Here is a 27,582-nt window from a genome sequence, read left to right as displayed (position 1 = left end):
TAGAAGCAAATAGTTGTCATTAATTAAGATGGGAGGGCCGGCCCCGTGGCTTAGCGGTTGGGTGCACGTGCTCCGCTGCTGGCGGCCCGGGTTCGGATCCCAGGCGAGCACAGACGCACCGCTTCTCTGGCCATGCTGAGGCCGCGTCCCACATACAGCAACTAGAAGGATGTGCAGCTATGACATACAACTATCTACTGGGGCTTTGGGGGAATAAATAAATAAATAAATATAATTTAAAAAAAAAAAAAAGATGGGAAAGACTATACGTGGGTATGTGGAGCATGGGAAGGGTGGAGATTAGGAGTTCAATGTGGAACACATTAGGTCTGAGATGTCTATTAGACACTCGAGTGAAGATATTGAGGAGGTTGAATATATGAGTCTGAAGTTTAGGGGAAAGGTCCAAGCTGGAGATAAATATTTAAAGTCATTATCATAGATTTGTTATTTAAAGCTCTGGGAATAAATGAGATATACAGAGAGAGTGTGTGTAGATAATGGATCCAAAAACTGAGTTCTGAGTCATTTCAATATTAACAGTCTGGGAAGAAGAGTAGGAATCAGTATAGGAAACAGAAATAGTGGCTGATGAGACAGGAAAATCAGGAAAGCCAAGTGATGAACGTGTTTTAAAGAGAAAGCATCAACTTTGTCCAAGACTCTTCTGTCTTTTCTTCCCAGGTCTGGTTTGGGACATTCTCTCATTTCATCTCATAATTGGTGTTTTCTCCTCAGAAAGTAGTTTATTGTTAAATCCAAAGGCTTGTCCATTAGAAACAATCATATGGGTTACACATAGGTCTAATGCTCTGTGTGTGTGTGTGTGTGTGTGTGTGTGGCATTATAGTCTAATACTGAGAAGAAAAATGGGAAAATCATGGACTTGGGAGCCACTCCTAGCTCCACCACTTTCATACTAGTTGTGAGGCCTTGGGCAAAGTACTTAACTTCTCTCAGCCCCTGTTTCCTTGTGTGTGCAATAGTGCACCTATCTCATAATCTACTGTAAGAATTAAATGACTTTCTGTTTGTAATGACACTATAAGAGCTCAAGAAAGTTTCATTCCTAGCCCCTTCCTGATGTATGAGAATATGCCCATGTCTCGATGTGCCCTCAGCTGCTAAAACTGAAAATCTTCTTTTGCTGACTGGCTTTCCTTCCTCCGGATTAGAATGGTTTCATAAAGAAAAACTTATTCCAAATGCTGATATTTAGAAGGTAATGATTTGACTTGATCTATGAGGACTCCTTTAGGAAAAAGAAATATTCCTTAAACAAAGTCGCTTTGATTTTAAATGGGTGGGAGGGAGAGAAGGAAAGAGAAAAAGAAAAGTATAAATAGGTCCATCTGGAGCAATGGAGATCAAAACCACTCTTTGAACATAAAGATAATGTCGCTCTTAAATCAAAGCTCCTTCCCCAATGGCGTCACAGCTCTTACCTTCTACTCTTAACTCCTGACCATCAGACCTCTTGCCACATCTGTCATCCTTTGTAACAACACAAAAGATGTTACAATTGTTCTTTACATTCCAAAAGCATGTAGCCTCCACATGGAATTTATTTGCTTTTTATGTTATTGTGATTTTTTTTGGTTGGATTAAATTGTATTTCTTTGGGGCAGGGGAGGGAGGAGGAGAAAGGAATTGTGGGACAGAAGCTCATGAGATGAAACCATCTGAGAGCCAAAACTGTCCTACAGGGCTAAGGTGGTTAATTCTTTAAGGCAGTCTTCTCAACCTCTTTTCACTCAGTTTCTTCAGTGGGCCTCCTTGCTTACACCATTTGGGTTGAGTAATCAAGAAAAAGGAGTAATGAAGAAAGCGCATTAAAAATGTTTTATGAGGGCCGGCCCCGTGGCTTAGCGGTTAAGTGCGCGCGCTCCGCTGCTGGCGGCCTGGGTTCGGATCCCGGGCGCGCACGGACGCACTGCTTCTCCGGCCACGCTGAGGCCGCGTCCCACATACAGCAACTAGAAGGAGGTGCAACTATGACGTACAACAATCTACTGGGGCTTTGGAGGGAAAAAAGTAAATAAATAAAATCTTTAAAAAAAAAAAAATGTTTTATGATATGCTATCAGATCACAGAAAGGGCAGGAAAGTCTATGTCACAAAAGATAAATAAGCTTCAAAAACCACACATAGTCTATAGCCCTATCCATTACACTTGCAGAACTCAAACTTAATAGTGCCTGTTAGCTTACCTGCTTATCCCAACTGCTGAATCTAGCACATAGTTTCTGTTTTGACCCTAAGATCACATAGCTGTTTATTCATTTAGACTCAAGGCACTCCTACATCCCTGAACAGGGGTCACTGAAGTTGTAATCTCTTTTTTATCTGCCTTATCTCCATTATAAATGCAAGGTATCTTTAGAGATGGATAGATACCAAGTCATCTGACTTAGCTTGGTCATACAAGCATCTGGGGAATTTCTCCTGATAATACAATACGAACAAAGGAGTCCCAAAAGTACAATGGACATATGCAAAGGTATGCTCCACCATTCTTTTTTTTTACCCAACATTTATCACTACTCCCAAAATACCAAAAGAGACACAAAACAGAGATACCAACAGAGGGAATGAACTTGGAGAGACATTAGAAACATAATGATTTATCAAGATAACAGGGAAAAAGTACTTACTCCAGCAGTATAGGAAAGTTACCTAACAGGATGCCGGCTGAAGATACCCGACATGAGCCAAAGAAACCTCCTGGATTGCCAAATGACAAATCTTTATTATCTTTATTATCTTTATTATCAATCTCATTGATAATTATCAAATTTTTTCATATGGTCTCTGGACTCTAATAATACCACTGAGGTGGATAAAGAGAGGAAAAAAAACATAGGCAAGAGAAAAAACAGGGCAAATAGCTACTTAGAGGATAAAAACACTTATATGACGCAGGAGTCAGAAGCACTCTGCCTGAAGCAATTGCACTGCACTACAGACCAGGGGGCAGGATTTTGCCTCTGACAGTCCCCTCAGTAGGTCCAAAATTGCACAGTGATATTAGTAGTCTGACCATCTGGATGAGCTGAAACATTCAGTTATACCATGACACATCTGTCTGCTAAATGACACCCACATACATCAGGTCCAAAAAGCCACTATGAGACCAGAAAGAATGGAAGTTTTGGGTGTGAATTATCTAACCTGGGCTGGATTTGTTATTCCACTTAACTATGATGTAAACTGTTTAGATACATTTATTTAGTTTGCCGCCTTCTTTGAAGTTAAAAATGGAAAGTGGTCATCCGAATGATGTTAAAATAACTATCCCAGAAGTACCTACTTAGCCTATTTCCTCTCAGCTGTTTTCAACAGTAAAACACAACTATGTCTAACACAGAGAAGACTAGAAATCATTAGCAGCTGGGTTGCCCTGTGTCACAGTCATGAAAACGCTCCTCTTAGACCTCCTGTTGTGGGAGCATAATTGACTGATAGCTCAGATCCTGTCCCTCTGGATCCACCACTGCATTTGCCCCGAGGCCGCACTTCCATGGACTGCTCCCAGCCAACGACAGGGCACGGCAGAGATACTAAGGGAGACCCACTCCAGCAATATGCAGGACTCCTCAGTGACTGTGACTCCAGGACTCCCCATCAATCTGGCCAAATCCTTCTTGGCACTACACTGCGCTGCAATCTGAGACCTCTCCTTCCCAATCCTCTGTCCTTCCCTCTTCTCTTCTACACTGAGAGCCTGAAGACTCTCCCCACCTCCTCTTTGCCTCCTCTAATAAATCTTTCATGTCTAATCCCACCTTGGCATTTGCCTTGGGTGGATTCAAACTAACACAGATGGTACAGAGAGTGGTCTGAGAAAACAGGCAGGAAGATGGGGATTTGGGACTGGCTAATTCCCCAAACAGTAGATTAAGAGGGTGCCATCCTGTGTGGTAGGTATGGCACAGAGAGTCCCTGACACAAGATGGGGGCCTAACTGCTAAAGATTTTGCCAGCGATGACATGGGAAATGTCCCAGTGGAAGGGACGATCCGTACAGGTCCATTCATTCAGGCATTTGAAAGACAACAAAGTGACTACAAAAACAACAGAGTTGACTGGTTATTGCTCAGTTGTATGGATGCCCTGCCAGGAGTAATGGAAAACTGAGGGCTATTGACAAGCAATTAAAGGGGCCTCTTTGGTTGCTTTCACACAGACGCTCTTATCTCTTTTTTTTTTCTAATTTTATTTATTTATTTTTTCCCCCAAAGCCCCAGTAGATAGTTGTATGTCATAGCTGCACATCCTTCTAGTTGCTGTATGTGGGACACGGCCTCAGCATGGCTGGAGAAGCGGTAAGTCAGTGCGCACACGGGGTCCGGGCCAGGGCCGCCAGCAGCGGAGCACACGCACTTAACCGCTAAGCCACGGGGCGGCCGAGGCTCTTATCTCTTGCAGTGGAAAAGAAGAAATGGTAGTAGTAGGCTGCAGATCTGATAGTTAAAATTGCAGTGCTCCACTGTATCAGCCAAGGCAGGTCTGTTATGCTAGGATGAGGGGACTCAGGGAAAACTGGGACCCAGAAAAATAAGATGGGAACGTCTGGATGGATGCCCCCTGAAGATATTGGCTGTGCAGATCCTCCTGAAACTTCTGAGCTTGCAGAGATGGCATACTCAACCCTAGTCAGAGGAAGGACCTCCACTGTGCTGGACAATGCTGCAGAGGCCTGTCCTCAACAAGGAAACAGATGCCCCCCTCAGGAGCTGCCCTCTCCTCCACTCTTGGCTCCCCAGCTGAGGACCTGCCTGGCCTGATAAAAGAAGAAAGAGACTCTACCCCAAAGAAGTTGCAAGAGTTAGATAACATGTACCAGCAGGACCCAGGGGAGTAACCCTGGGATTGGATTTTAAGGGTGCTTGATGAAAGGGGCCAGAATATAAGACTGGATTGGGTAAGCAAGAATTCATTGATTTGAAGGTACTTTTCTTAAGACACAAGATTTAAAGCCCAGCAAGGACCTCAGAGTATGGGGAAAATTCACTGCTACGATGGCTCTGCAAAGTCTGATAACAATTATGACCAAGACTTAGCAAATGGAAACGCCTGAGTTGCTCTGACAGATGCTAGAGGGAAAAATAAAGAGGCTAAGGAAAGTGGACATGGCTGAGATGAGGGAGAGGCAAGAGAGGGGCATGGGAGCAAAATTTAAGGAGTCACTCATTCTCAGCGTCATGCAAGAGCAGTCTCTTGCCTCACCCTCGTCCTGAACCTGGAAATGGGCATGCTAGAATGCACATATTATGTAAGGCCAGAAGACCATTCAGGGGATTTGTTCCACAAGAGGGCCCAGAAGACACATCTTCCCCCACAGCCATCAGGAATGTGCTGACAAGGGCAGCAGCATCACTAAGAAATTTGATGGCGGCTCCTCTGCATGCCAGGGAGGATGGTAGGAGAGGCCATCACAGAGTTGGGCTCATTAATATTCATGAAGATGATAGAGTCTCAGAAGTATAGAGGCCAGGTGACAGCACGTAACTGCCAGAGGTCAGGAGGCTGCAATTACCTTAACAACCTGCAAAATCAGAGCAGCCAAGAGGTTTGACCCATGGGGAGTTATGGAGATGGTTGATAGAGCATGGTTTCCCTAGGAACAAAACAGAAGGTCAGCCAGCAAGTGTGCTACTTAACATCTTTAAAAAAAAAAAAAAAAAGGCAATTATGGGAGAGCAAGAGGCTGGCAGCAACACCTATAAAAAGTCACGATTCTTCACTCAGTTCTCAGACCTGAGCAAATTTTCAGATCCAGAACCCTTTGACTGAATACCACAAAAAGTATATACTGTAATGATTCCTAGGAGACCCACTGCAGCAACTTGGCAGTTGGAGTACCCCACACATTGGGCCCTTGGCCTGTAGGGTAAGAGCTATCATATTGGGGAAAACCAAGTGGAAATCTTTGAAAGCGTCCTTCCTCACAGCCAAGATAGTAAGTCAAAAACGATATTGCATCCTGGAGATGATGGCAGAGATCAGTGCTGTCATTAAAGACGTGAAGAAGGCAAGATAGTAGCTACCATCATATCTTCATTTAATTCACTAATCTGGCCCTTGCAAAAGCCATCTTGGAGAATGATTATAGACCAAGCTCAAGCAAGTAGTAACCCTGATCATGGCTATTGTGCCACACAGGTTACCACTACCGTTCTTCTAATTTCCCCTCAGAAAGAAGAGCTCAAGGGGAGTTGCTCCTCAGACCTAAGTGAAGTAAATTTGTGTAGCACAAGGGTTAGACTGTATCAGTCATGACAATGCTCTTCTCAGAACTCTTGTTGTGGGAGCATAATTGACGGACAGCCTCGGATCCTGTCCCTCTGGATCCACCACTGCATTTTTCCTGAGGCCACACTTCTATGGACTGCTCCCAGCCAATGACAGAGCATGGCAGAGGTACTAAGGGAGGCCCATTCCAGCAATATGCAGGACTCCTCAGTGACTGCGACTCCAGGACTCCCCATCAACCTGGCCAAATCTTTCCTGGCACTGCACTGCAACCTGAGATGCCTCCTACCCAATCCTCTGTCCTTCCCTCTCCACGATCTGCAGACTCTCCCCCACCTTCTCCTGCTCGCTCCCCCAATAAATCTCTTTCTTAGTGGACCTGAACTAACACATCTTGAAAGCCTGAAGGACTACGGGAGAAGAGATCTGCCTTCCCACTGGCAATCAGAATTTTTTAAAATTGTACAAGGGGATCAGAGATTTACCTATTTCTTTATGTTTACTACCGTGAAGGTAACCTGTTAAGGGAAGCAAAGTTAAAGATAATTAAGAAAATAAACCTGGAACAAAAATGGCTTTGTATCTTAACATTTGCATAAAACATAGCCAGAGCACAAAGGGGCAGATGCAGCCTCAGCGCCGAAGTAAAAAGGCACTGTACTGTTGGTGCTAGTCACACAAATGGGATCTGCCCAGAGCTGGTCTTACTTGTGTTCCTAACTTGTCCAAAAAGGTTTAGAGATTGTCATTCCTGGATCAGCACTTTTAGTTTGGGTCTTGGTGCCAAAAACACCTTTAATTTTGTGGTTTCCATTCATCTGCTATTGGCTTGGCTGTTGATGCATGCAATCTCAACCACAGAATAATAAATGGTTCCCCAGTTCTGGTGGAGTAAACCTAGATTAGAAGCCATAGTTTGGTGGACTCTGCTCAGACGAGTCAGATTCTTCCAAGTTTGTGGTTGACTTAACCCAAAATAAAGTGCAATGATCTATTCACTTTCCAGATATGTCCAGGATTCTAGGAGTGGTCCAAAGTTAATTTGGATCCATGAAAGGTGTGGTTTTCTGGGAATCACCCAGAACTAGAAGATGCTATAGTTATCCTTCTTCTTCGTGACTAAAGAACAAACCATTTAATGTCTCTGTGCCCTCATTTCCTAATGGATATAATAATCCTTCTGTTTGAGAAGGTTGTGATGCTTTGTATATCTGTATGGAATGCCTTGAAATCCTTAATTGGGATAAGGAAAAAAGTTCTCATGTGCACCTTTTTTGATCTAAGGACAAAGAATTTGATCAAACATTGAGGCTTAGTTCATTAGGCTTTCTCAACTTAATTGGTCTTAGCTATGCTGAAGTCTCTTGAATAAACATTTTATCGGCACATTTTATTTTTATTTTTCAAGGGTGTGGACTGTGCCTAGTATATCTCTGGCAGCAGTACCAAGCACCATGATGGATATCTAATAAATGCACATCAACCTGTAGGAAGCAATGCAGCAAAGTGAAGAAGTGGAGAAGTCATTGACTGAAAATCATAAGACCAGGTTTCAAGTTCCAGCTTTACTACTAATGTACTATAGAATCTTCCGCAAATCACTTGGCTTTAATTTTCTATTCTGAGAATGAGAACATTGGTGTTAATCATCACTTAAATAAGATTCAGGATTAAAAAAAAAAGCCTATCACAATTTGTCACTCTTTTATATTATTCTAATGATGAGCCACTTTTTAAAAAGAAGAAATATGGAGACATTTATAAATAAATACTTTTGTATTGTATTTTTCTCAAAATCTGTAGTGCTTTTTAAAAGACACTGTGGTTGGGGCCGGCCTGGTGGCGCATGCGGTTAAGTGCGCTTTCCGCTGTTGCGGCCCCAGGTTCGCCAGTTCGGATCCCGGGCGAGCACTGACGCACTGCTTGGCAAGCCATGCTGTGGCAGCGTCCCACAAAAAATGGAGGAAGATGGGCACCGATGTTAGCACAGGGCTGATCTTCTTCACACACACAAAAAAAAAAGACACTGTGGTATAATTCAAAGTGTGCTAGACCTGTGTTCTAAAAATGGATTTGATACTAACTGCTTATGGGATTTGGGTACCTCATTTCACATTTGTAGGACTCAGTTTTCTTATCTGTAAAATTAAGGTGGTAGGTTAGATTAATTCTAAAAACCAATGTCTGTCCCAGTCCTAATACTCTATAATTCTTCCAGGTGGCATTTATTTTTTTATTTATTTATTTTTTGGTGAGGAAGATCAGCCCTGAGCTAACATCCATGCCAATCCTCCTCTTTTTGCTGAGGAAGACTGGCCCTGGGCTAACATCCGTGCCTATCTTCCTCTATTTTATATGGGACGCCACCATAGCATGGCCTGACAAGTGGTGCCTCAGTGCGCGCCCGGCATCCAAACCCAGGCCGCCAGCAGCTGAGCGCGCGTACTTAACCGCTATGCCACGGGGCCGGCCTCCAGGTGGCATTTTTAAATGTTTGCATTTTTTTTTCTGATTATAGCGCTAATACCTGTTCATTTAAAAATGTTAAAAGACTACAGAAATATATTAAGTAAAAATTTAAGATTCCATTATAATGCTATTCCTTAGAGAATAGTGTTAACAGCTTGGTATACAACCTTTCAAATTTTCTCTGACATACTTCTGTAGATGTATTATTACTATTTCTGTTATTTTACAAAAATTAGAGCATGTCATACATACTTTTATGATATTTATTTTTTCATTTAATAATACATAATGAACATCTTTCAATTGGGTGTATGTAGCTCTATCTCATTCTTTTTCATGATTCTTTTCCAATGAATGGATGTATCCAATTTATTTATCTCCTATTGATGAACATTTAAATTGTTTTAAAATTTTCATAATAGACATTCTGGATCATCCATAGGCATTTTTGTTCATCTATTTTTGTACAACTTTGGAAGTATTTCTTTAAGGTAAACTTCTAAAACTGGAATTTCTGGATGAAATGGTACAATTTCATAAGTACAGCCAAACTGCTCTCAAAAGAAGTGTTAACAATTTATATTCCCCAAATAATGTGTGAGATAAGAACACTAGGTGATGCTAGGCACGCTAATTCAGGTGTACCATGTGGCAAAAATTGGGGAGGCTTATTATTTAGTCTGGCCCTTGCCTCAAAATAAATCTAGACTAGTGCTGACATAAAGGACATACGCTTAATTCAGGTCTGGTTGGTCCGCCATCAGGCATATCACATGTGGTCCCGGAAAGCAGAACTAGTGCCAATGTATGGAAATAAAAGACAGATAAGTTTTGACTCAATAGAAGAACAAAACTTTCTAGCATCAGAATTTTCCCATAAAAAAAGGCCTTGCTTCTTAACTAGTTAGTACCTAGTCACTTCATTATAAATGGTGACCAATCGAAAGCTGCATGACCTTTTGTCAAATAAGTAATTAGATCTGATGACCTCTAAAGTTTCCTTCAGGTTCTAAGGCTCAAGAACACCCAGATTTGAAGGATACAAATCGGGGTTAAATTCTCCCACAGGCACTTGACTCCCTAGACTTGGTTTCATGTCAGAATGACAATTTTTATGTCTTCTCTATCCTTCATATTTGAATACTTCATTAGGTCAATTTTTTTTTTTTAGTTTCTTTTTTTATTGTGAAATTTTTGTTGTACATTATTGTTTGTCAATCATCATTAGGTTAATTTTTAATTTTTGTAAGTTTAGATAACTTTCTCTTTCAGAGCTCAAAATTAATATTTCTATCTCTATTCAATTATTCAACAAATATCTATTGAGCCTCTACTACGTGCCAGGCAGAGTACTAGCTGGGGATCTGACAGTGAACAAAACAGACAATTCCTGCTCTTGTGGAATTTATAGATTGTGCATGTAAATATAGCCTATATTTGCAGGCAGCCATAGAACATTTATTTTAACTGAGTATAAAATTAATCGGATAGGGGCCGGCCTGGTGACACAAGCAGTTAAATGTGCACACTCCACTGCGGCAGCCCGGGGTTCACAGGTTCGGATCCCGGGCACGCACCAATGCACTGCTTGTCAAGCCGTGTGGTGGCGGCGTCCCATATAAGGTAGAGGAAGATGGGCATGGATGTTAGCTCAGGGCCAATCTTCCTCAGTGAAGAAAAAAAAAAAGAGGAGGATTAGCATCAGATGTTAGCTCAGGGCCGACTCCCTCACAAAAAAAAAAAAAAAAAATTAATAGGATAGGCTGTCCAGTAACTGAATATGTTCATTAAGAAAATGAGGGGGCCAGCCCCATGGTCTAGTGGTTAAGTTTGGTGCGCTCTGCTTCAGCAGCCCGGGTTCGGTCCCTGGGCATGGACTTATACCCCCCATCGGCAGCCATGCTGTGGCAACAACCCATATACGAAATAGAGGAAGATTGGTACAGATGTTAGCTGAGGGTGAATCTTCCTCAAGCAAAAAAAGAGGAAGATTGGCAACAGACGTTAGCTTAGGGCAAATTTTTCCCAGCAGGAAAAAAAAAAAAAAATCAGAAATATGTGACTAATATTTTTTTTCTTTTTATTAAAATAAGGCTCGATCATTTATAAGAATCTGCATTTGGAGAAATCTGAACCAGGCAGCAGCTAGGCAAGCATCACCCTCAATTTCTTCACTCAGAATTACAGGTTGACTTTTATATACAGATACAACCTAACACTAAGAATTGCCTTGTAGCTGGTGGAGGAGGAAGAGTCTCATGACACCCCAGGGATGGAGAAGAAACCTCATGATACAGTCCTAATTTAATAAAGGCTATTTGACAGTGTTGCTGATAACACATTTGAAAGGGCTCTTAGTACTTTTCCAGTAAAACATTAAGGGATTTAACATGTTGTTGACACTTGGTACCATCTTATGATGGAAGCTAAGTTCACTTTCTTCCCCTCGTGTATTTACAAGCCACACATTTATACCTGGGGGGATCTTGTCCTGATTTGCCCAGGACAATCCTGGTTTAAGTCTATTGCCTCAGAACAGTTATTAATGGTACTCCCTTTCACTTTCAAATATGTACTGGTTTAGACAATAAATTATATGGTCACCTTATGTATGCCTATATATTCATTAGGCTATTAATATGCTTGTCCAGGAGTTAAAATGTTTTCCATCACTGAAAGATGAGGGGCAGGGTATGGTGGGAGGTGAGGAAGATAGGTCCTTCTGCAGTGGGTGGGGACAAGGGTTTCCTGTGACAAGCCGAGTCTCCATACAGTGCTTGGAGGCTTCATGAGGTCTCAATGGCTGTGGATGCAAAAGAGTGGTGAAGTACTGGGGGCACTTTCCTAAGCTTTTCAGTATAGCTTATAAATATTATTCCATTAAAACTCGTAAGTCTACCAAATTTTATCATTTATGTTTAAGGGGCCTTAGATCCCATTTATAAACTATTAAACACCTTACAACATTTTAAGCTACATTTGAAATTCTATTTCCTTTTTAAGTACCTTTCCTAAGTACTAAATAATTACCAGTCTAATAAAGTAAATTTATAAATATAGTGACCTTAGATGTTTATTAGATGTTTTGCTGCTAAGCATAAACTTAGTAAGATTTCAACTTAAAGTCATAAGTTATACATTTTAAATTAGTCATGAGGTGCTTACTCTAAGAGGCCAAAATTTTCTTTTACAAGTACATACAATCCCAAATATGCACAGATTCTCTCAATATAAAAATGTTAATACTATGGTTTTGGTTCTTTCAAATCTTTATTTTCTCAATTCTAGACCTTCTATCAGGTCCAGGTTCTCACTGAGCTTTGGCTACGAGTCTTGGCTTGACGGCAACTCAGCTCCTAGAGGATGCAAGGATGGGCTGCTTACTAGCTCCACTCAAGTGGCTCAAATCGCCAAAGTTATGTAGCAGATTTTCACTTTACCACTATCTGGTCCATCTACAATAGCTGCATAGTTATTAGTGCAAGATTTTTTTTTTTTAATTTTTGTTTATTGCAGTAACATTGGTTTATAACATTGTATAAATTTCAGGTGTACATCATTGTACTTCTATTTCTGCATAGATTATACATCATGTTCACCACCCAAATACTAATTACAACCCATCACCACACACACGTACCAAATTATCCCTTTCGCCCTCCTCCCTCCCCCCTTCCCCTCTGGTAACCACCAATCCAGTCTCTGTCCCTATGTGTTTGTTTATTATGTTATTATCTACTACTTAATGAAGGAAATCATACGGTATTTGACCTTCTCCCTCTGACTTATTTCACTTTGCATTATACCCTCAATGTCCATCCCTGTTGTCACAAATGGATGGATTTCATCGTTTCTTTTTTTTTTTTTTTTAATTTTTTGTTTATTGCAGTAACATTGGTTTACAACATTGTAAAAATTTCAGGTGTACATCACTACACCTCCACTTCTGCACAGATTACATCATGTTCACCACCAAAACACCAACTACAACCCATCACCACACACATGTACCGAACCATCCCCTTCACCCCCTCCTTCCCCCCTCCCCCCTGGCAACCACCAATCCAATCTCTGTCCTTATGTGTTTGTTTATTGTTGTTATTATCTACTACTTGATGAAGGAAATCATACGGTATTTGACCTTCTCCCTCTGACTTATTTCACTTTGCGTTATACCCTCAATGTCCATCCCTGTTGTCACAAACGGCTGGATTTCATCGTTTCTTATGGCTGAGTAGTATTCCATTGTGTATATATACCACAGCTTCTTTATCCATTCTTCCCTTGATGGGCACTTAGGTTGCTTCCAAGTCTTGGCTATTGTGAATAACGCTGCAATGAACACAGGGGTGCATGTATCTTTACGCATTGGTATTTTCAAGTTCTTTGGATAAATACCCAGCAGTGGAATAGCTGGATCATATGGTAGTTCTATCCTTGATTTTTTGAGGAATCTCCATACTGTTTTCCATAGTGGCTGCACCAGTTTGCACTCCCACCAGCAGTGTATGAGAGTTCCCTTCTCTCCACATCCTCTCCAACACATGTTGTTTCCTGTCTTGTTAATTATAGCCATTCTGACGGGTGTCAGGTGATATCTCATTGTAGTTTTGATTTGCATTTCCCTGATAGTTAGTGATTTTGAACATCTTTTCATGTGTCTGTTGGCCATCTGTATATCTTTTTTTTTTTTTTAAAGATTTATTTATTTATTTTCGCCCCAAAGCCCCAGCAGATAGCTGCATGTCACAGCTGCACAGCCCTCCAGTTGCCGCATGTGGGACACGGCCTCAGCGTGGCCGGAGAAGCAGTGCGTCGGTGCGCACCCGGGATCCGAACCCGGGCCGCCAGCATCAGAGAGCACACACTCAACCGCTAAGCCACAGGGCCGGCCCCAGCCATCTGTATATCTTTTTTGGAGAAATGTCTGTTCAGGTCTTTTGCCCATTTTCTAATTGGGTTGTTAGTTTTTTTGTTGTTGAGATGCATGAGTTCTTTATATATTTTGGAGATTAAGCCCTTATCAGAAGTATGGTTTGCAAATATCTTCTCCCAATTGTTAGGTTGCCTTTTCGTTTTGTTGATGGTTTCCTTTGCTGTGCAGAAGCTTTTTAGTTTGATGTAGTCCCATTTGTTTATTTTTTCTATTGTTTCTCTTGCCCGGTCAGATGTGGTGTTTGAAAAGATGTTGCTAAGACCGATGTGGAAGAGCATACTGCCTATGTCTTCTTCTAGAAGTTTCACAGTTTCAGGTCTTACATTCAAGTCTTTAATCCATTTGGAGTTAATTTTTGTGTATGGTGTAAGGTAAGGGTCTACTTTCATTTTTTTGCATGTGGCTAACCAGTTTTCCCAACACCATTTGTTGAAGAGACTTTCTTTTCCCCATTGTATGTTCTTGGCTCCTTTGTCAAAGATTAACTGTTCATAGATGTGTGGGTGTGACTAATATTTTTAAACCATTTCTCACTGTTGATATTTTTCAGTAGACATAAAGCAAAATAGAAAGCAGAAATAATTACCTTAACTTCTGAGGTAAAGATATGAGCTGAAGTAATTTTCTAATCCAAAAGTAAAACAAACAAAATACATTTACTCTGATTGTCTAGAAAATTGCATCTCCGTTCCCTTTTCACCTGTGGGTCTTCACAGGCCCAAAAGTCTAAGATTAGAAACCTTTGAATACTCTAAGAACATGATGACTTTTCTGGTCCCAAGCCTAACGTCACATTTCCTCTGATGGAAGGCTACAGAAACAAGAGACAACAAAGAGAGAAAGGTCCACAGGAGGGCTTCAGTTGAACTGTATGTGCTGATAAAGAAAAGTGCCAACTAGACCACATGTATCAAGGGGAAAAACACCATAAGGAGATTTCCCAAAGAAATCCCTGAGCCAGAACTCTTTCTTAGGTAAAAACATCATTATATCGGGGCCCATTCCTCTCCTGTCATGCATGCATGAGCAGAATGCTTCCTGTTGAAAGCTCATTCTGCAAATTAAATGCAGTCCCGTGGTAAGCCTGGCTTCCCATTAAAGCAGGACAGAGTAAACAAACTAATCCTCACTTTCAGTTACATATCCTTATTTTAGGTAAGATCTAGAATGTTCAGGAAATAGGAGTCCTTTGAGAATTCTGGCCCTTTGAAATACAGCCACACCAGTTAAACCTAACCAAAGGTTTTTAAATCTCATTTTTAAAAAACTCAGCAAGGAAATTTTTATAGCTCAGGAGCTTAAAAAAAAAAAAATCAGTCAATTACTTCTTCATAAGGTTCCCAACCTGACATTCAGTGCAAACCATTACCTTTTACTCTGTGATCCAAATGTGTCTCTAACTGGTAAAGCCTCAGGGGCAGACATGATCCCTCTCCTACAACTTGGAGGCTAACCCATTTGATGTTTCATTTTCACTTTAGACATTAGTTCCTTTCTTCTTATTACTCTCAAGGAGAGTTCTGTATCCTGATATGGAATGTACACTTTGACATTTTTTAGGTTGCAACAAATAAAATTGCCAATTCTGGACTACTTTTGACTTATTAAAACAGTAATTTCACATGGTTCAACTCAAGCAAGGTCTCATCTTTCCAGACCTCAGTCTCTTCATCTGTAACTTTAGGATGTTCAACAAGATGAGCTCAAAGATCCTAGGTCGAATATTCTGTGATTCTAAGAGTTACAGGATCAAGTTCATACACAGATATACAGGGCAACATATGCATAGGTGCCATTTACTATTGTAATTTTGCTACAGAAGAAAAAAGTAATTCATTTAACAAGTATTTATTGAACATCTCCTTTGGGCAAGGCCCTATTAAATAGGTACTTTTATGATATGCAAATCCTAAAACTTATTGAGCTATTTATGGAAATATTTTTGGGGCTTGAAATCTTTGAGCTTTAAACCATGGTTAACTTTGGGTATGTCAAATGCTTGGTCATGCTTAGGAATTCTAAGAGGAATGCTTAATAATTACAGTCATAATTTTCTTCCAATGCCCTCTGGAGCCCTGGGCTGAGTTTATGAATGAGAAGGAACAAGCTGCACCACAAGAGTTTCACAGCTTCTTTTGGGCACTGACTTCATTATAAAGGGTAACTTATGAAATTATGAATGTGCCAGATTCTCCCGGGGCAGGTGCTCACTCTTATGAATAAACGATAAACCACTAAAGTGCATTAACTCTTTTAGGCAATCAATCATTCATTCTGCAAACATTGCCTGGGTGTTTATTATGTCAGGCACTGTGCTAGGATTTGAGATATAGAAATAAACAGTCCCTCTCTTCAAGGAGCTCACATTCTATCAGACAAAACAGGTACGTAAACAAGTACACTACCTTGTGACAAGTATGTGCAAAGTACTACAATGACATAACGTGGCAGGAGAGGGGCAGCGGAGCACTTAATTCACAAAGAAGGTGACATCTGAATCGGAATTTGAAGATATAAGGAGTTCATCATGTGGTAGGGGTTGGGGGTGTGGGGCAGGTAATGGATACTACAGGCTAATTCAACAGAATGTGCAAAATATGAAGACCTGGAAGAATATTCTATATTCAGAAACAGGTGGGAACACCTATATGGTATAGAGTGTGAGGAAAAGATGTTAAAGGAAGTAAGACTGGTAAGGTAGATTGGGACTAACTTTCGAAGTCCTAAAGGCCAGCTAAAGAATATGAACTGTTTTGTATGTAATAAAAAAAACCATTGAGGGGCCTTTAAGGAGAGTAGCATGATCAAATTAGAAAAATTTGAAAGATTATTGAATGACAGTGTGGATGACAGTTTGGTATGGAGTAACCTGGAGTCGTTAAGATCAGCTAAAAAGGCCCTTCTAACAGTACGAAAAAGAGATGAGGAAGGACTAAACTGAATAGGTTAAAACACGCTACACTACCACTGACTAACACATGAAACTTAAAATCCTCCATGTGTATCATTCAGTCTTGAGTTCTAGCTATTCACAAATTGATCAGTCTGAAACTGTATAATGCCAAAACAATCGGTTAACTGATTTTTGTTTTCAACAAATTGGTTAGTTGTTATGGCACAGCATAGAAATAATTATCTGCTCATTAATTACCATAAAATTATTTAGGCTGGGGAGATAAAAAGCAAGTTTTTGGCTTCTGGAAGAGTTCTTATGACAAAGTGGATACCCAAAGAATATTTGTTCTGGCTGAGGAAAAAATTCCAATATGGCATTTCAGTCCTCCTGCTTGAGTATCACATTAACTCAACATATTAATTCTTAATTTTCTACGTAAGAGGAGACTGTTTGCAGGGATAATCTAACAGTAGAGAAACAAAACTTTAGAGTTTATTTGGAATTTTTCAGGTAACTCTTTGCAGCAACAGTGCCATCTTCCTATGTTTTTGTTTAGATTAATTTTAAGATTTATTTTCCTTATCTGGAACATCCCTGTAAGAGGCAAGCCACAAGCAAGCTAGAGTATAGCATTTGCTACAGATAATCCACAAATGTATTATACACATGACAAAAATAAAATTTTATTCTCAATTTCTAGATACCAGATAACTGGTTGGTGGTATTACTCTAGTTATTAGACAACTATTTAGGATGGAAGGACTGAGGTGGTCAAATGAAAACAGTAAATTAGCTGCACTCTCACCAACTGTGAGTCAAAGGAACAGGTTTCTCATGGCCCAAGGCAAGCCTGAGTGAGAGAGAGCCTCTGGGGGTCTACCTATATCCTGCTAAGTAAAAATGAGAGATGGTTGCCCAGGAGATGAGTGAAGATGCATCTGAAGGTCGCGGGACTAAATTCTAGCACAGTGGAATAAAAAGGAAAAAAGAAATGGGAACCTACATAAGTGGATCAGCAAATTTTGAATAATGTCAAGATCTTTTCATTCTTTTAACAGTATGTTTTTCATAGCAAAAAATTTGAATTTTGATTAAGTCCAATTTATTAATTGTTTCTTTTATGGATCATGCTTTCAGTGTTATATCTAAGAACTCTTTGCCCAACCCCAGGTCATAAATATTCTTTCTTGTATTTTCATCTAAAAGTTTTATGGTTTTACATTTTATACTTAGAGCTATGATCCATTTTGATTTTACTTTTGTATAAGGTATGAGGTTTAGGTGGAAGTTTATTTTCTTGGCATGTCTATATCCAATTGTTCCAACAGCATTTTTTGAAAAGACGATCCTTTCTGCATTGACTTGTCTTTGCAGCTTTATCGAAAATCAATTGGCCATATGTGTGTGGGCCAATTTCTGGACTTTCTTATGTGGTATCACTGATCTACATGTCTATACATTCACTAATACCACACTATCTTGGTTACTGTGGCTTTGTAGTAAGGCTTAACATCAGATAGTGTTAAGTCCTCCAACTTTATTCTTCTTTTTCAAAACTGTTTTGGCTATTCTGGTTTTTTTGTCCCCCCACATAAATTTTAGAAAATTTAGATTGAAATTACATTAAATGTATAAATCAATTTGGGGAGAACTAAAATTTTTACAATGTCTTCCAATCCTTGAACTCAGTATGTTGATCCATTTATTTTATTTCTTCCACAAATGTTTTGTCATTTTCACCACTCAGATCTTGTACATCTTTTGTAAGATTTATACCTAAGTATTTCCTCTTTTTTTTTAGCTATTGTAAATGGTACTTTTATAAATCTTCAGTTTCTAATTGTTCATTGCTATATATAGAAATAGAATTGAGTTTTGTATTGGCCTTGTATCCTGTGGACTTGTTAAATTCATGCATTGGTTCTAGGAGGGTTTTTTTGTAGATTCCTTGGGATTTTTCTAAGTAAATAATCGTGTTTTCTGGGAATATGGGCAGTTTCGTTTCTTCTTTTCCATTTGATACATCTTTAACTACTTTTTCTTGCCTTATTGCGCTAGGAACAACTTCTAGTATGATGCTGAATAAGAGTGGTGCGAGTGGACATTCTTGCCTTTTTCATGATCTTAGAGGGAACATATTCAGTCTTTCACCACTAAGTATGATGCTAGCTGTAGGTTTTTGTAACTTTTCCTTATCAGATTGAGCAAGTTTGCTTCTCTTCCTAGTTTGCTGAGAGTTTTTATTGTGAACAGATGTTGAATTTTGTCAAATGCTTTTTCTGGCGCAAGCAGTTAAGTACGCACGCTCCACTGCTGCGGCCCGGGGTTCGCGGCTTTGGATCCCAGGCACACACAGACACACCGCTTGTCAGGCCATACTGTGGCGGCGTCCCATATAAAGTGGAGGAAGATGGGCATGGATGTTAGCCTAGGGCCAGTCTTCCTCAGCAAAAAGAGGAGGATTGGCAGATGTTAGCTCAGGGCCGATCTTCCTCCCCCCCCCGAAAAATAATAATAATCTCAAATGCTTTTTCCACATCAATTGATATGATCATGTGTTGTTTCTTCTTTAGACTGTAAATATAGTGGATTATATTGGTTGATTAGCAAATATTGAACTAGCCTTACATTTGTAAGAGAAAATCCACTTGATCATGGTATGTTACTCTTTTTATATGTTGTTGAATTTAATTTGCTACTATTTTATTGAGGACATTTGTGTCTATGTTCATGGGGAATATTTTCTTGCACTGTATTTGTCTTATGTTTGTATCAAGATAATGCTGGTCTCATAAAATGAGCTGGGAAGTGTTCCTTCCTCTTCTATTTTCTGCAAGAGATTGTGTGGAATTGGAGTTACTTCTTCTTTAAATGTTTGGTAGAATTTGCCAGTGAAACCATTTGAGCCTGGAGATTTCTTTTTGAAAAGACATTTAACTAAAATTCAGGTTTTTTTAATAGACACAGGACTATATATACAGGTTATCTATTTCATCTTGGTATGTTTCAGTAGTCTGCAGTTTTTGAGGTATGGGTCCATTTCATCTAAGTTGACAAGTTTATGTGAGTAGAGTTGTCCATAGGTCTCCATGATTATCCTTTTAATGTATGCAGGGTTCTTTAACTACCTCTTCCATTCCTGGTATTAGTAATTTGTGTCTTTTCTCTTCTTTGTCATTCTGATTATAGTTGTATTCATTTTACTGATATTTTCAAAGAACAAACTTTTGATTTCATTGGTTTTCTCTACTGTTTTTCTGGTTTCAATTTCATTGATTTCTTCTCTTATTTTTATTAATTCTTTCCTTATGCTTGTGTAAGATTTATTTTGCTAGTTTATTTTGTTTTCTAGTTTCTCAAAGTGGAAGCTTAGATTATTCATATGAGACCTTTCTTCTTTTCTCACATAAATATTTAATACTTTAACTTTCCCTCTAATCTCTGCTTTAACTGCATCTCACAAATAAGTTTTATTTTCAGTTACATTTAGTTCAAAATATTTTCTAATTTGCCTTGAGACTTTTTCTTTGACACAAAGATTATTTAGAAGTTATTTAATTTCCAAATGTTCAGAGATTTTCCAGTTATCTTTCTGTTATTGATCCTGGTTTAATTCTATTGTGGTCAAAGAATATACTCTGTATGATTTCAATTATTTTAAATTTATTAAAGTTTGTCTTATGACCCTGGATATGATCTATTTAGTGAATATTCCATGTGCATTTGAAAAGAATATGTATTCTACTGTTATTGGATAAGGTGTTCTACAAATGTCAGTTAGTTGATAGTGTTGTTCAGTTTTTCTGTAACCCTGATAATTTTCTGTCTATCTATTACTGAGAGAAAAACATTGAAGTCTCCAATACAATTGTGAATTTATCTATTTCTTCTTCTTTCAATTTTGTCCATTTTTTGCTACATGTATTTTGAAAGTCTGTTGTTAGGTGCCTACACATTTAGGATTTTTATGTCTTCTTAGTGAATTGACTCTTGTATCATTATATAAAGTCTCACTTTGTCCCTGGTGATTTTCTTTGCTCTGAAGTCTAGTGTTTCTGATATTTCCATAACTACTCCAGCTTTCTTTTAATTAGTATTTGCATGATATGCTTTTTTCCATTCTTTTACATTTAACCTTCCTGTATCATTATACTTGAAGTAAGTGTCTTGTAGCTAGCACACAGTTGGGCGATGTTGTTTTACCCATTCTGATAATCTCTATCTTTTGATTGGTGTGTTTAAATCATTTACATTTAATGTAATTATTGATATGTTTGAATTTAGTCCTACCCTTTTATTATTTGTTTACTCTTTCTTTGCTATGTCTTTCCTTTCTCTGCTACCCTTTCCCTTCCTTCTTTTGGGTTATTTGAGCATTTTTATTATTCTATTTTAATTTATCCATTGTGTTTTTTACTATTTCTCTTGTACTGTTTGTGTAGGGGGAAGTGTTGGTTACCATAGGTATTATGGTACACATACTGAACTTTTCTCAGTCTAACTACAATCAATATTTTGCCACTTTAAATGCAATGTAGAAATTTTTCCACAATATAGATTCTTACACCCTCCCTACTTCATGTTGTAATTGTCTTGTGTATTATATCCACATACATTGAAAACCCCACCAGACAATGTTATAGCTTTTGCTTTTAACTGTCAAATATATTCTAAAGAACTGAAAAGGAGAAAAATTGTCTATTATATTTACCCAGATATTTTCCATTTATATTGCTCTTCCTTCATTCCTGATGCTCCAAATATCCTTCTGGTATCATTACCTGTCTATCTTAAGAAGTTCAACTACTAATTCTTTGAAAGCAAGTCTGTTGGTGATAAATTCTATTAGTTTTTCTTCCTCTGAGAAGGTCTTTATTTCACCTTCATTTCTGAAAGATATTTTCACTAAATACACAATTCTGGTTTGACAATTTTTTCTTTCAGCACTTTAGAAATATTCCCTTTTCTTCTTTCCTGTACAATTTCTAGTGAAAAAACTGGTCATTTGAATAATACATCATTTCTCTCTTGCTGCTTTCAAAATACTTTCTTTGTCTTCAATTTTCAGAAGTTTAATTGTGACGTGTCTAGGCATAGATTCTTTGGGTTTGTCCTGGTTAGGATTCACTGAACTTTTTGAATCTGTAGGTTTATGTCTTTCACCAAAATTTAGAAGCTTTTGGCCATTATTTATTGAAATATGTTTCTTCCTCATGCTCTTTCTCCTCTCCTTCTGGGACTCTAATTACATGAATGTTAAACCTTTTGGTATTAACCCACAGATCTCGAGCTCTTTTTTGTTGTTGTTGGTCAATTTTTTTCAGATTGGATAATTTCTATTGCTCTATCTTCACATACGCTGCCTCTTCCCTCTGTCATCTCCATTCTGCTATTAAGCTCATTCAGTAAATTTTTTATTTTACTTACTATATTTTTCAGTTCTAAATTTTCCATTTGGTTCTTCTTTATATTCTCTATTTCTTTTTTAAGACTTTCTATCTTTTCTTTTTTTTTATTGAGGTAAAAATGGCATATAACATTATATAAGTTTTAGGTGTACAACATCATAATTCAATATATGTATACAGAACAAAGTGATCACCACCATAAGACTAGTTACCATTCATCACCACACAATTGACCCCTCACCCACTTCACCACCACCCAACCCCTTTCCTGTCTGGTAACCATCAGTCTGTTCTCTGTATCTATGGGATTATTTTGTTTTGTTTTGTTTTTTAGATTTCACATATAAGTGAAATCATACAGTATTTGTTTTTCTCCATCTGACTTACTTCACTTAGAATAATGCCCTCCAGGTCCATCTATGTTGTTGCAAATGGCAAGATTTCACTCTTTTTTATGGCTGTGTAGTATTCCTTTGTATATATGTACCACATCATCTTTATCTATTCATTGATCGATGAACTCTTAGGTTGTTTCCATACTTTGGCTATTATAAATAACACTGCAATGAACATAGGGTTGCATATATCTTTTTGAATTAGTGTTTTTGTATTCTTCAGACAAATACCCAAAAATGGGATAGTTGGATGGTATGGTAGTTCTATTCTTCCTCCACTTTATATGGGACGCCGCCACAGCATGGCTTGACAAGTGGTGCATCGGTGCGTGCCCGGGATCTGAACCAGCGAACCCCGGGCCACCGCAGTGGAGCGTGTGCACTTAACTGCTTGCGCCACTGGGCTGGCCCCTATTTTTAATTTCTTGAGGAATCTCCATACTGTTTTCCTCAGTGGCTGCACCAATTTACATACTATCTTTTCATTATTTTCAAGAGTGTATGTTGCAGATGACACGATCTTATATAGAGAAAACCCTCAAGACTCCATAAAAAAACCTGTTAGAACTAGTAAACAAATTAAGTAAAGTGGTATGATACAAAATCAACATACAAAAATCATTTGCATTCTATATACTAACAACAAACTACCTGAAAAGGAAATTAGGAAAATAATCCCATTTATAATAGCACCAAAAGAATAAAATACCTAGGAATAAACTTAACTAAGGAAGTGAAAGACATGTATACTGAAAACTATAAAACATTGATGAAAGAAATTAAAAAGACACAAATAAATGGGAACATATCCATGTTCATGGATTAGAAGACTTAATATTGGTAAAATATCCATACTACCCAAAAGCAATCTACAGATTCAATGCAATCCCTATCAAAACCCCAATGGCATTTTTTACAAAAATAGAATAAATAATTCTACAATTCATATGGAATGTCAAAAGACCCCAAATAGCTGAATCAATCCCGAAAAAGAAGAACAAAGCTAAAGACATCAGACTTTCTGATTTTAAAATATATTACAAAGCTACAGTAATCAAAGCAGTATGGTACTGGCATAGAGAGAGACATATAGACCAACAGAACACAATAGAGAGCCCAGAAATAAATCCATGCATGTTTGGTCAACCGATCTTCAACAAGGGTGCCAAGAATACACAATAGGGAAAGGATAGTCTCTTCAATAAACCATGTTAGGAAAACTAGATATTCAAATGTGAAAGAATGAAATTGAACCCTTATCTTACAGCATATACAAAAATCAACTCAAAAAGGATTAAAGATTTAAATGGAAGACCTGAAACTATTAAACGTCCTAGCAGAAAACATAATGGGAAAGCTTCACTACGTTGGTATTGGCAATGACTTCATGGATATGACACCAAAAGCACAGGCAACAAAAACAAGTGAGACTGTTTCAAACTAAAGTGCTTCTTTTTGTGTGTGTGTGTGTGTGAGCAAGATCAGCCCTGAGCTAACATCCGTGCTAATCCTCTTTTTTTTTGCTGAGGAAGACCGGCTCTGAGCTAACATCCATCACCAATCCTCCTCCTTTTTCTCCCCAAAGCCCCAGTAGATAGTTGTATGTCATAGTTGCACACCCTTCTAGTTGCTGTATTGGGACGCGGCCTCAGCATGGCCGGGGAAGCGGTGCATCGGTGCACGCCCGGGATCCGAACCCAGGCCGCCAGTAGCGGAGCGCACGCACTTAACCACTAAGCCACGGGGCCGGCCCCTAAAGTGCTTCTGCACAGCAAAGGAAACAATCAATAGAGCAAAAAGGCAACCTACATTGGGAGAAAATATTTGCAAACTATATATTTGATAAGGAGTTAATCTCCAAAATATATAAGAAACTCCTACTCAATAGCAAAAAAACACTAATAACCCAATTTTAAAATAGGCTGAGGACTTGGATAGACATTTCTCCAAAGAAGACATGTAAATGGCCAACAGGTATACGAAAAAATGTACATCACTAATCATCACGGAAACGCAAATCAAAACCACAATGAGATATCACCTCACATGTGTCAAGATGGCTATTATCAAAAAAACAAGACAACAAGTATGGGCAAGGATGTGGAGAAACTGGAACCCTTATACACTGTTGGTAGGAATGCAAAATGGTGTAGCCACTATGAAAAACAGTATGGAGATTCCTCAAGAAATTAAAAATAGAACTACTATATGATCCAGCAATCTCACGTCTAGGTATTTATCCCCAAAAAGTGAAATCAGGGTCTCAAAGAGATGTTAGCCCTCCCATGTTCATTGCAGCATTTTTCACAATAGCCAAGTTGTGGAAACAACCTACATATCCATCGACACATGAATGGATAAAGAAAGTGTGGTATACACACAAAATTCTATTCAGTCTTTCAAAAGAAGGAAATTCTACAATATGCAACAACAGGGATGAAACTTGAGGACATTATGCTAAGTGACATAAGCCAGTCACAGAAATACAAATACTGCATGATTCCACTTATTTGAATTCATAGAAATTAATAGTTAAATTCATAGAATCAAAGAATGGAATGGCAGTTTCCAGGGGCTAGGCACAGGGGAAATGGGGAGTTACTTATCAACAGCCACAAAGTGTCAGTAAAGCAAGATAAATAAGCTCTAAAGATCTGCTATACAACATTGTACCTATAGACAACAATAATGGAGTGTACATTTTAAAAATTTCTTAAAAGGGTATATCTCATGTTAAGCGTTCTTACCACAATAATTTTTTTAAAAAAAAGGAGTGCATGCTCTTACTTCTTTGAACATATTTTGTCAGATAATTCTAGCAGCTGTGATATATACCAGCATCTCTCAATTCTTATGCAAGTTGAGATTTTCCTAGTGTTCAGTTCTGTTCCATGTGTGTGCCACCCAATGACCAGTCTGAGACTTGGGCTGTGGTCTATCCCCTAGTTCAGTTCTCAAAGTCTTTGGAATGCTGTTTTGGATCAGATCTACACATGCACAGCTCAGGAAGAGCCCAAGAGTTAATCTATGATCTCTCTGGTATTTCTGGTGTCCCGGGGCTCCCTTTTCAATTTTCTAATCAGGAAGCTGGACTTCTTTCCACACTTCCTGAGACTGACCCTTCTGTGGGTCCAAGCAGCAGGATAAGAGAGAGAGAAAGAAAAAAAAGCAACAGGAATTCACCTCACCTTTTTGGGACCACAGCTCCTCCAATCAGGGAGAAATGTTCCCCTCAGTTTTAGGTGCTGAGGCCCCCAGCTGCCGCTGTTCTTGCTGCAACTGCTACCACCACAGCATAACTGCCTAAGGCCTAGGGCACAAGAGAATGGAAAAGGGATTCAAAAGAGAAGGAGGAGGAAGAGATTTCCCCTTTCATCTCTGAGTGTTAACTGATCCCTTTCCTGTTCCTCAAGCCACAAGTAGAGGTTTTCTCCTGGAGCTCTCTCTATCCATGCTATGCCTGCTTCTTGATTTGGGGCTACCTTAAGTTCAGGCTAGGGGTTCTCAGAAGACAAGAAATGGTAAACTCATCCTATTTGGTGGTATTTTGAATTGTTTTCTTCTGCCATCTGCCTACTACTATTTACTTCTCAGAGTCCTTAAGTACCTGCTCCATGCTTTCTGCCCAGATTTTACAGCTGTATTCAGTGGGAGAGACAAGGTGGAATATGCTTACTCAACCTTACCTAGAACCAGAAACTTTTAGACATTTGTAAAGATTGTGCCTGCACTTTCAAAGGATTAAAACTGCAGTATTGCCTCCATTAAGCTGATATTTGTTTTACCCATTTGCCTAACTGTAAGTAACCTAGTCCAACTACATGTGAAGTTTGTTATCCATTGACCCACCAGAGGTACCATTTTATTTTCAGAAATCAGAAGCATTCTTATTGATAATTTCCAAAAACATTTGGCCAATGATGTCTCTATTTCCTTCTACTCTTTTCTATTTCACTAGGCTGAAAGACTACAATACATTCAATTAAATGAAGACAAAATTTGTATTTAGGAGAAGAAAATAATAGAATATTGCATTGCTTGACTTGATAGCAATTTGAATCCCTCATGGCTGGACCATTTGATAGTGCCATTTAAAGCAACTAACAGCAACATAAAAAAATCTCAACCTACCAAAGCCTAGCCAATTGAATGGCCAGTGACACAAAGAACTATTTTTAAGTTTGTGCCACCATCTAATATTTTGAATCACTCCACAATGCTGAATCATTTAAAGAGATTTTTCTCTTTATGTGCCTAGTTTTTCAATGCTACTTATACTTATCAAATCTTAAGACCTCCGTGGTCTTTCATAAAACAAAAATTTCATGAAAGAAGTATAGACAGGAGCTACTTATCCCAAAAGGCATATGTCCTGGATACCCAAAAAGAGAGATAACTCTTTGAGAGCAGACACCACATCTTTGTTGATATATGCAATAGGGCTAATATAACGTTGGCAAATGGAACGGCCAAAGATAGAAAAGAATACAGATTACAAGCCTGGACATTACAGAAGACACATAAAGAAAGACCATACAGAAAGAGTTGATAGGAGTAGATTTCATATATTTCAAGGCACAATGGAGTTGGCTGGAAGTGAGGAGGAGGCATTGAATGAAATTCACCTACCGTCTTAAGGATATATGGTAGGAAAAGAAGAGTGGCTACAAATGAATATAACTGGCTTTTCAGATAATAATGAGAATACAGATAATAATGAGAATAAAATTTAGGATTCTGACAACATGGATGGACATTGAGGGTATTATGCAAAGTGAAATAAGTCAGAGGCAGAAGGTCAAATACCGTATGATTTCCTTCATTAAGTAGTAGATAATAACAATAATAAACAAACACATAGAGACAGAGATTGGACTGGTGGTTACCAGAGGGGACGGGGGGAGGGAGGAGGGCGAAAGGGATAATTCGGCACATGTGTGTGGTGATGGGTTGTAATTGGTTATTTGAGTGGTGAACATGATGTAATCTATGCAGAAATAGAAGTATAACGATGTACACCTGAAATTTATACAATGTTATAAACCAATGTTACTGCAATAAACAAAAATTAAAAAAAAAAATTTAGGGGCCGGCCCCGTGGCTTGGTGGTTAAGTGCGCACGCTCCGATGCTGGTGGCCCGGTTTGGATGCCGGGCGCGCACCGAGGCACCACTTCTCCGTCCATCCTGAGGCCGAGTCCCACATACAGCAACTAGAAGGATG

General features: G+C 38.8%; 1 protein-coding gene across 1 annotated transcript in view; it reads right to left on the bottom strand.

Moving 5' to 3' along the window:
- LOC147915255 (uncharacterized) overlaps positions 1-27,582 on the bottom strand; it is a 167,263-nt gene that overhangs the window by 61,230 nt on the left and 78,451 nt on the right. Inside the window, exon 3 of the mRNA XM_087439400.1 lies at positions 25,548-25,669. The gene's annotated coding sequence lies outside the window, so the exon portion shown is untranslated. The remainder of the gene's footprint in view (positions 1-25,547; positions 25,670-27,582) is intronic.

Source organism: Ceratotherium simum, chromosome 14 (genome assembly GCF_057802395.1).
Source record: "Ceratotherium simum simum isolate JZ-2026a chromosome 14, ASM5780239v1, whole genome shotgun sequence".
Classification (NCBI taxonomy): domain Eukaryota; kingdom Metazoa; phylum Chordata; class Mammalia; order Perissodactyla; family Rhinocerotidae; genus Ceratotherium; species Ceratotherium simum.
The sequence above is the reverse complement of the archived record's forward strand: the minus strand, read 5'-3'. Positions and strand labels throughout refer to the sequence as shown.